Source organism: Corvus kubaryi, unplaced genomic scaffold (genome assembly GCF_017639235.1).
Source record: "Corvus kubaryi isolate FWS band 111438036 unplaced genomic scaffold, C.kubaryi_AGA036_p1.0 37334, whole genome shotgun sequence".
Classification (NCBI taxonomy): Eukaryota; Metazoa; Chordata; class Aves; order Passeriformes; family Corvidae; genus Corvus; species Corvus kubaryi.
Window position 1 is genome coordinate 18,918,650 of NW_024581108.1, and position 9,676 is coordinate 18,928,325.

Consider the following 9,676-nt stretch of genomic DNA (forward strand, 5'->3'; position numbering starts at 1 on the left):
AGGGAGGATAACTCTACACATTCCTGAAATAGAAATAAAATGAGAAATGAAGCAATCAAAATTTGCTTGGTGATTATGTTGACAACATACAAGGTAAACATCAAAGTCAATACAGCAACAGGAGAATGAGCCAGAATAACCTTCTGTGCTGGCCATAACACACACGTAACCTTCAGCATCAAAGCGTGGGCTTGTGTCAAGCTGTAAATTAAAGGGAAAGAATAGGAAACTATCGGTTCTCCTATGAAATGATCCATTTTCCTGCAGCTGTGATTTCAGCCAGACCTAATAAAATTTCTGGCAAAATATCAGGCCCTATATTGAAGGTATCTTGGAGGACAAAAGTCCCTCCCCTGCCAGATACATGGACAAAACTCACTGCCTCCAATTAAGCAACAGTAAGGCAAATGTCACACATTTTGCTTTTGAAAAAGCTCAGGTCAGCACCTTATAGAACCCACCGCCCACTTCTATTCACATCATGCAGACATTTTGTGTGCACAGTCACAAGGCTCAAGTAAATGTAGCAAAAAGGGCTGTGGAAGAGAGAGAATAGAAAAGCAGTTTGGAGTTGTGGAAAGGCTTTTGCAGAAAGTTTTCCTGGATCCACTGTCCTGTAGCTGCACCTGAGCATTAATGCTTAATTGTTCTGTCTGGAATAAATCGGATGTTGCATTTATAACTTCTTCTACCCAGAGAACCTTCCACCCTGCAATCCTTTGGGGTCTGGAAGTATTTAATAAACATGTCAACTACCACTCTTCTTTAGCTCAAATGCAGCATCTTGTTTTGTCCCACTGAAGAACACTCCAGTTTGAAGTTTACAGAGCAATTAAAGACCCTCATGGGGCCTCTGATATTGTCGGCATATGTAGATTAGTAATTGTCAAGTTTCTCCCTAAGGCTGAAGAGCTCTTAGTCAAATTCCAGAGATCATCGAGTATTCAGATTTCAGTGGGCTTTCTGTCATACGCAACATAGTGGCATAATTAAACTACAGTGTTTCTTTTCTAATAAACTTTTGGATCTGTATATGTTTCTACTATTTTTTTAAATTAGCTATGATCACAAAATAAAAAAGAACTTCAATCTAAAGCTGCAACTTTGCTGCTTCCAAAAAGATGCCCTGGGAGTAGCTTTCTCTTCCAAAAAGTTGGGGTTTGGGGACCACGCTTTTACTGCCATGACTTGCAAAGGCCTGGTGGAGCACAAACCCCAGCAGACTGAAGGTACAGTTCCTTCTCTGACTCCTTCCAGCTGACACATGGGCACAGGCCATGATGCTGTTGTCTTGAACTGTGTCTTTACTGACCTGGTGGCTTGGACTAGCTCAAATTTTAATCTATTCTTAACTAGTTTTGGTGTCTGTGAACATTGATGTCGATAGAAATGATATTTAAAAAAAAAAGAAAAAAATACTTTAGAGGTCAGAGAAGGGAATTAGTATAAGGATCCTCCCAACCCAGGCTGATGCTGTAGTGACTGACTCCAGCTTTTCCCATTGTTTGAGCCCTCTGCCTGCCATACTGGGCAATCAAATACTCACCTGAATTTAATGTTCATTTGCCTGAGTGTTGGACGGGAATTTTGCTGGCTTGCTTTGAATCTTGCATGGTCCAGCTCTTGGAGATCAGATAATTGCTCTAATGTGGTTTAACATGGGGTAACAAGAGCAACTGGATGAAGCTTTCCTGCATCAAGACTGGCCTGTGCATGTTCTGCCAGCTGGATGCCTTGCTGTGGTTCTCACATCCATTGGATTGTGGTCCCAGGGCTTGGAAGGGTCAAAGTGTTGGTCACTGGTCTGCATCATTGTTTGAGTCCCACTCCATTGAGCTGTGTCTGTGGACAAAGCCTGTGGCAAGGAGGAAGTTGTTACAAACCTCTCTGATGTTTTTGACCTACAAACTGAGATTTTAAAGCCACATTTGGGATCTGAAAGTTTAATTCCTAGCGAAATGAAAAAGAATTGGACTTGGAAATTGTGAAGGCAGCTTTAATAATCTTCATTACAGCATGTTACATAAAAGAGCTAAGTTACTGCTCATGAGGAGTAGATCTTAATTTCCATGCTGTTCACATTTCCTAGGTGTAGCAGAGGACAAACTGGCTGTGCTTGGAAGTTGACAGAAATCTTTTGTTAACCCCAGACTGCCCGTGCACACACAGGTGTGTTCTTACTCAGACAAATGTGTCCAAATGAGCAACATTCTTCTCTTCTCAGGCTGATCGAGTGAGTAGGAAATCCTGTTAGTGTGTCCAAGAGAGAAGTCTTTATTACCTCCACTACTGCACTTCAACGACACTTCTTCCTCAGTAAATCCCATCTTATTTGTCACAACTTACCTGCAGTGCTGCATACAGGCAGCTCTGAAGGCTGAGATCTTTCACTAGCCCCAGGAAACACAGCTGAAGTATCCCCTCCCAACACAAGGATAACCTGAAGCCAGCAGGTAATTTCAGAGTGGTTTTTTCTGCAGTCTCAAGCTGACTTCGAAGCAAAGCTCTATTATTTTGCCTCCAAATCTTTAAAGCCTCCATGTCCCCAAGCCCCTTTGTGGACTAAATCGTCATTTCATGAAAATCACTTAAATTCTTTCCACTGTTGACTAACACCCACTGTTGAAGTGGCTCTTCTCCACTCAGTCCACTGCCTATGGCAGAATATAGTGCTGCTTTCTTTTCAGAGGCCTGTTTCTGTGCTGGGCTATGGAAACTGGATCCAAGCAGCACAAAGGAAATTGGGCCTTGAGGAGATCTCAAGAGTCCAAATAAAAAGATCAAAAACTTTCCTCACATTCTTCCTATGATGATACATCTCAAAATTATTAATTTTTCTTGTCCTGTATCATATCTTAGGCCAAGCTGTTTTTCCCAAGTGAATTGCAACGTGGGCCTTTGGTTCAGTGAGTTTAACTGACGCGTGGCTATCTGGAAAAAGGAGTGTTATCTGTAATAAAGTAACTCCTTCAAATTTACTCTCTTGATCTTGTACTTTGGTTGGGCTGCCAGAGTCTTAATGCCTGGAAAAATATCTCTCACCTAGGGCCCTAATTTTAAAGCACTTTAGATTTTTAGGGGCTGGATGGCGTCATCTGCTTGCATGGATTTTGTCAATGTATTCCTGCGAGTGAGCCAGCCTGAGCTGTGTGCTAATTTCCCATCTCCTCTTTGGCTGATGACAGTCCCTGGCTCAGCGAGATTTCACTTTTGCTCAATGGACTCTTCTTTCCCTGCCCTCCCTGAGATATATTTTCTAAGCACCAATTTCACTCCAAAATTAAAGATGAAATATAAAGATTAGGGACTGCAGGGTTTTTTTTTTTTTTTTCTTTTCCAAAGGCATTTCAATGTCTCATACTCATTGATTGAGTTAGGTATCTAAATCATCCAGAGCAATCTGGCCCCCATCCCAAATTAGGTGATGTAAAAGGCCAATTTGCCTTTTAAAAGCTCTCCAATTTAATCTCCTGCTGTGCGATTAGTGCCATGCGTAATAAACACATTGTGAGCGGCACGCCGAGGGCAGGTGTGGGTGAGGTAATGGATCCCACCGACTGCCTGCACTGTAAATGCCAGAAATATCAAATACTGCGTGCACCAGCCTTAGTCCCAGCTAATTACTCGAGTGGACTGGCTCCAAATTCAGATGTGCCGTGCTGCAACTGAGGTCAGGGTATAGTTCATGAGTCTTATCTCAATACCACTGTAGTACTGGAAAGGTCAAACTGAGCATCGTCCAAGGAGAAGGGGTACTGGCTCTGTTAATTGTCTCTCCACTCCTTGAACAAAGGGCTGAAGATTGTGTCTCTGCTGAAGAGCGTTCTGATGCTCTGCATATTTAAGATAAAAAACAAGGAAGAACGGAGGAACCATTCCTGCAACAATCCTTAACTGAGCCTTCCCGAGCTTTGCCGGAAACCTTGGAGCACTTGGTCTGCCAATCCTTTGAACTACAACTACACCAGAGTCAGAGGCTGGGGAGGGCAGCATTTCCCCTCCAGGCAGGGGTAGTTTCCTGTTCTGACCATTAAGAAAAGCCAGCTTTTTCTACTAGATAACGTGTTCAGAAAACATTAAACCCCCATGTTCATTTGTAGGCATTCCTGCTGTTGGAGGAATTGCTGATCAGGGGGGCACGAGGCTGAGCTTCCCTTTTCCACTTGCTTACCACTATCCCGCTTGAACAGCTGTAAAGCACCTCCAAATAGGAATGTTCCCTGTTTTGCATAATTTTAATAACTGTGTTAGGTAGAGAGAGTGGAAATCTGGGTTCAGAACTGGTTTTAGTTGGGCTCAGCTCACTGTTACGAAGTGTTATTATCTGCACCCATTTCCAAAGTAGCTTCCCAGGAGCCCACGCACGAGACAATATTTTGTTCCTTCTCTGAAAGCAATAAGCAAAGTCATTGCTAAGCCCAGAGTGTGATCCCAATCCACAGCCATCCTGCTCTTTTAATTTCAGCTATCTCTAAAGTGTTAACTGTGGAAAGCAGAAACATGAAACCCCACCATAGAGAGAGCTGATTAGAATTCAGCCCACTGTATCACCCGTAAATAGGAAATAAAGAATACATGGCTGTGATTAATCGTCCATAAATGGCCATTGCCTGCTTCCTCTACTCCATACAAACACAGTCCACGTATTTATTCAGCTCACCAAAGGAGTAACAAGATCATTCCTATTTGTTAGGACTGGGATTTAAGCAAGTACTTAAAGGGAAGCTCGTTTCTTTTTGGTCTGTAGACATGCACACACATCTGCTCTTCTGTCTGGTTTTCACTATCCATGAGATAAATTGGATTTTTTCTTTTTAAAGGTGTACTTGCCTATAGATCAAAATACACTGAGATGCAAAATCACAGCAGTGTCAGTTTTAGTAAAGGAATTTCTGTGGTATTACAGACATCAGTCTCTAAGGACTGGCAATAATTGTACTATTAAGAAAGAGTGTTTTGGTTCTTATATGTTGCAATTTGGCCAAATCTGATACCAGGACACTGGGAAAAAGAATAAATATCATGTGATGCACAGAAACCTGACCTGTAGCTTGAAGTGCTGGTGGGTAAAGTACATTTTTACCAGTTGTGGACACAGTTCCATTAGAGCACCAGCTTGCCTGCTTGTGGTTCAGCTGAGCTCAGCAGAGCAGGGCTGCCTGCACCACTGCTCCCTGGCAAAACACAGAAACATCTTTCCTTTGCTGGGGTTGCAGTCCAAGGGCTGCATCTGTGAACAGAGCACTGCCTCCAGTGCCTTCAGCCTCTGCTGTTCCTGGGTGCTTGGTACACCAGGCATTTCTCTGGAAGTACCACTTGCACAGGCGTTGCAGTGGCAGTGCTGGTCTGGGGATGGCAGGTGAAAATCAGGAGATTTGGTCCCTCTGCCCCCACTTTCCTGAATGTCTTTGAGCAAATCCCTTGGCTTCTGAGTGCCCCAGTTCCCCAGCTGTTCAACAGGGATGGGGAACTACAACCCTCATTAAAGGCACTGCAGATCAAGGAGGGAAAAATGCTGCACAAGAGCTAAGTATTGGTATTATTACCCTTGAAAATGGTGTAATTGATGTGAAATGGCCAGTAAAATTGTCAAACTCATGTATAAGAAACAGGACACAGAATTATAGAATGGATGGTATTGGAAAGGATCTTGAGATCATCTTGTCCATTCCCTCTGCTCAGGCTGAGTTACCTAGGAGGTTGCCCAGGGCAGTATCTGGCTGGGTTTTTAATATCTGCAGGGATAGAGACTCCATAGCCTCTTCCAGTGTTTGACCACTCTCACAGTTAAAAAGTATTTTCTTGTGTTCAGGTGGATTTTCCTATATTTGTTTTCATTTGTGGCCTTTGCCTCTTGTGCAGCGTGTGGTCCCCACATCCCCCTGAGGAACCAGCAAGGCCCAGACAGTGGCTGCATGTGACCAGATGTGATTTGAATTTGTCCAGTCACCTTTGAAATCCCAGTGTTCATTCTTTTTTTTCCTCCTGATTTTCGTCAGCTGGCTATATTTTTTTGGAGACCAGTACCAGCTTGTTGAACCAGTGGGTTTAACTGCCTCACATCTCCTGGAGATGCTCTGGCACCATCCAAGGGCCCCCACACCCCTAGGAAGTTAGCAGAGATAGTCCAGCAATAGGGAGCCTTTCCCAAGTGAGCCTGTTGTAAAACAGTGATTACCAACACCACAAGATTTCTCTTCCAGGAAAAAAACACCCCTCTTGCCTAAAGATGTTATCATGCATAATTCAGGGAAGAAATCCATACTGCATTTAAAAGATTACATCTTATCATCCAGGGTACTTATTAGCTTGATGATTTAAAAGTAGATGGGGATAGAGCCTTCCCTGCTATTCTGCAGTAGCATCAGTGCAGTGTGCTGATGAGTGATGGCCTCGTGGCTTGGTTTGTGACTGAACTGCTTTTCTGATGCCAGAACTGGTCCAGATGGGGTGGAGAAGTTCCCAATTCGTGGTGAGCAGCCCTGGCCCTGCTCCATGTGGGTGTGGGTTTCACCAGACCACCATCTGTGGTTACTCCAGGGATCCCCTCTTCTTCCTGCTGGGTTTGGTTAAGTTTGTGGCAGGCAGGAACAAGGGGTTAGTGGTGTTAACTCCTCTGGTTAATGCCTTGTCCAGGAGCAACTCCCATCTTCCCAACAACAGGAGAAAATGCTTTGGGACAGCCAAGGGCAGGGATCTGGATACTGGAATAGTGAGGAGATTGCAACAAAATTTAGGCAGATTTACTCTGGACAGCACTAGTTGTTCAGATCGCCCTTGGTGATTTCCAAATACATGTTCTCCTTCCCAGAATGTGCCCTCCTTTTGACCTGGCATGTCCCATGCTGCTTGGAACCTCGCTCAGAACAGGGCTGGGTTTCCACCTCTGCCCCCACACTGTGCAGACTGTTACCAATTTTCTAAATCAAGAAAACCCCTTTTTTTTTTTTTTTTAATCCAACCCACATATGGGCTGTTTTAAATCCAAATACAAATTTGAAACGCATAGTGGAAGTTGTTTAAAAATGGCATTGCACCAGGGAACAGGTTCATTCAAATACCAGGTGCTCCAGCTTGAACTTGGAGAGGGAGAACTTGGTTATGAACATTATTTTTGCACCATCACTCTGTCCCTGTTATGCCTTGTGCCTCCCCTGCATCACGAGGCAGGACATAGCAAAACTGGCCATTTATGGCAAAACTACTCCAGGTACCATCTCGGGACCTATCTGCAACACCTAAATGAAGCAGATTTTTTTAACTTTTGGGGCTTATTCTGGGCTACATGCATGTAACAGGAGTTAAATTATGATGAAGTTGAGCTAGGATTCTTAGGAAATCTTGATTTTTTATCAAATATATCCCAGGAAAGCAAGATTAACCCCAAAAGGTGGCACCTGCACTGATTGTAGCAAATGGCATGGGGGTTTCTAGGGTATTTCTCTGTGTGGCTTTCCATGAAAGCTCTCATCTCAGAGATCTCCTGATTGTATCACAGATTTAGAACTAACTGATAACCAGGGGACTCTGATATTTACAGCCATTTCAGGCAAAAATCGTCAGATGAATGGCTTGGGAAGTCTCAGGATGGCTGGATGACAGCTTGGTTCAGGAACGGGGTGTACTGAACATGGAGTGTGAGAGTGACTAAAAAAGGAAGTATTTTGCAAAAATCCTTCTCCCCTGTTTCAAGGTTGAGAGGTGTGAAATGTCTGCATTTAACAGCCATTATTAATTACTGTTTACTCTCTGCCAACACTGCCTTGGGAGCAGCTGTGATGATTTAGCCAAGCACCTATGGCCATCACTCAACTGGCTGCTGTGACTCAGACATGGAGCCTCATTCACTTCCTTCTCTGGCTCTGTGACCCACTTCTGTCCTGCTTCAGCTCACTTCATCTGCCTGAGTCTTGGGCCACCATGTGAGAAATGGGTATTTTCCTCACATGGAAAAAATGATATATAAAGCAACATTAGTATGAGGTAAAAATCATGGGGGTTTGGATGGTAGACATGAATCACAGAGATAAATATTCCTCACCTTATCCTCAATCGTGCAATATCTGATCCATAGAAGAGCTAAAAGTTGCAGTCAAGATTTCCAGGGTAAAGTCCTGGCTTTATTAAAAATAGCAAAATGTTTCTTCACCTAAAAAGACCAAAGGTTCAGTCCCTCGAGGCTGAATCAGAAGCTCTGTGAGACCCATGTTCCCATGCTAAAGAAGGGAGAAGAGGGGGGATTTAAGACTTCCATGCTGAAGAGCACCTCTATGCTCTAACCAGTTTTCTCAGCTAAACTGTGCTTTTCCACCTTTTTCCTGCCCTCTTTTTCCTACTTCTTAGTCAAGCCTCCTCAGACATACTTTGTGTTTTCCACTTGGTGACTCAGCATCAGCTGCTCAAACTCTTTGGGAGCGTGACAAGGCTGTGACCGACTGAGAGGGAAAAGAAATCTGCCTTAGGGGACACAGAAATGATTAAGTGCTAAGTACAACATGAATTTGCCAGAAAACAACATCCCCACCAAGAGCCTGCTGTCTCCCTGCAGGGCTGTGCTCAGCATTCAGACTTGCAAACACCAGCGAGCAGATTTAGTGCTCATGGCAGCTCTGGAAGGGGCATCGCACAACAAGGAGAATGCTCAGGGCCTACAACAATCGCACCTCTAGAAATGTATTAATCCAACCTTAAAATGGGCCCTAAATGCTGTAGAACAGCCCTCATCAATCTTGGCTGTACATACAGAAGCAACCCCAAAAATTGCCCTGCCTTCACCTAGCACCAAAGCGAAAAGAGTATAAATCCTCAGTATTTGTTCAGGCTGCTTTGGTCCAAAGTATCAGAAGTAACAACCCTAAATGTGCAAAATGAACAGGGGATTCTTTATATCCAGGATAATTTTGTGTATGTAATGGGGAATCACAGTAGGATATTGACTCCCTTATGGCTGTGAGAAAGACTTGCTCTAGTACTTTTTTCTTCCAAACACTAGCTGGTAATAAAATCTTTCTTCAGATACCCAGGCTGTTGGTAGTGCAGTTTGAATTGGCTGGTTTCTGTTCCCACTGCTTCCAGAGAGTAAATTTCAAGCCTTGCTGGTAAAGCAGCATTTTTATACTTCATGAATTTGGATTCTTTAAAACATTTTTGATGATAAAGAACTCCTTTGATGAAAGACTTAATGAAAAAGAATAATTTCTTTTATATCCATGCCTATCAGTACTGATGCTCTCAGTCTCCCCTGAGTTCCTTCCACAGGAGGATTCAAATCCCTCCAGACTCACTCGAAAGCGTCTCATCCTTCCATCTGTGCTGGTCTGCCATGGAGAGGTGCATGAGAGGTGAAATAAATCACACCTCCCGGTATTGACCAGCTGTGACAGCCCCCGACAGCCATGCTGCTGCAGTGCATCCGTGTCAGCTGCCCTTGGATCTCTGCTCGGAGCTACCAGATGGAGAGGAACATGAGTAATGAGAGGAGCTCCTCCATGCCCACGGAGAACCACAGGAGAGGCATTGACCTTTCCTGAAATCCCCTCTCATCCCACAAACACCCAGTTCATAGCACACTTACCTCCAGAGAAGGGACAAGGCAATGGAGGGTCACTCAGCTGGGTCTGGTGTGGCGTCCATGCCTGGAGGTGACCTGGCTGCACTCCATGGAGGGTCACTCAGC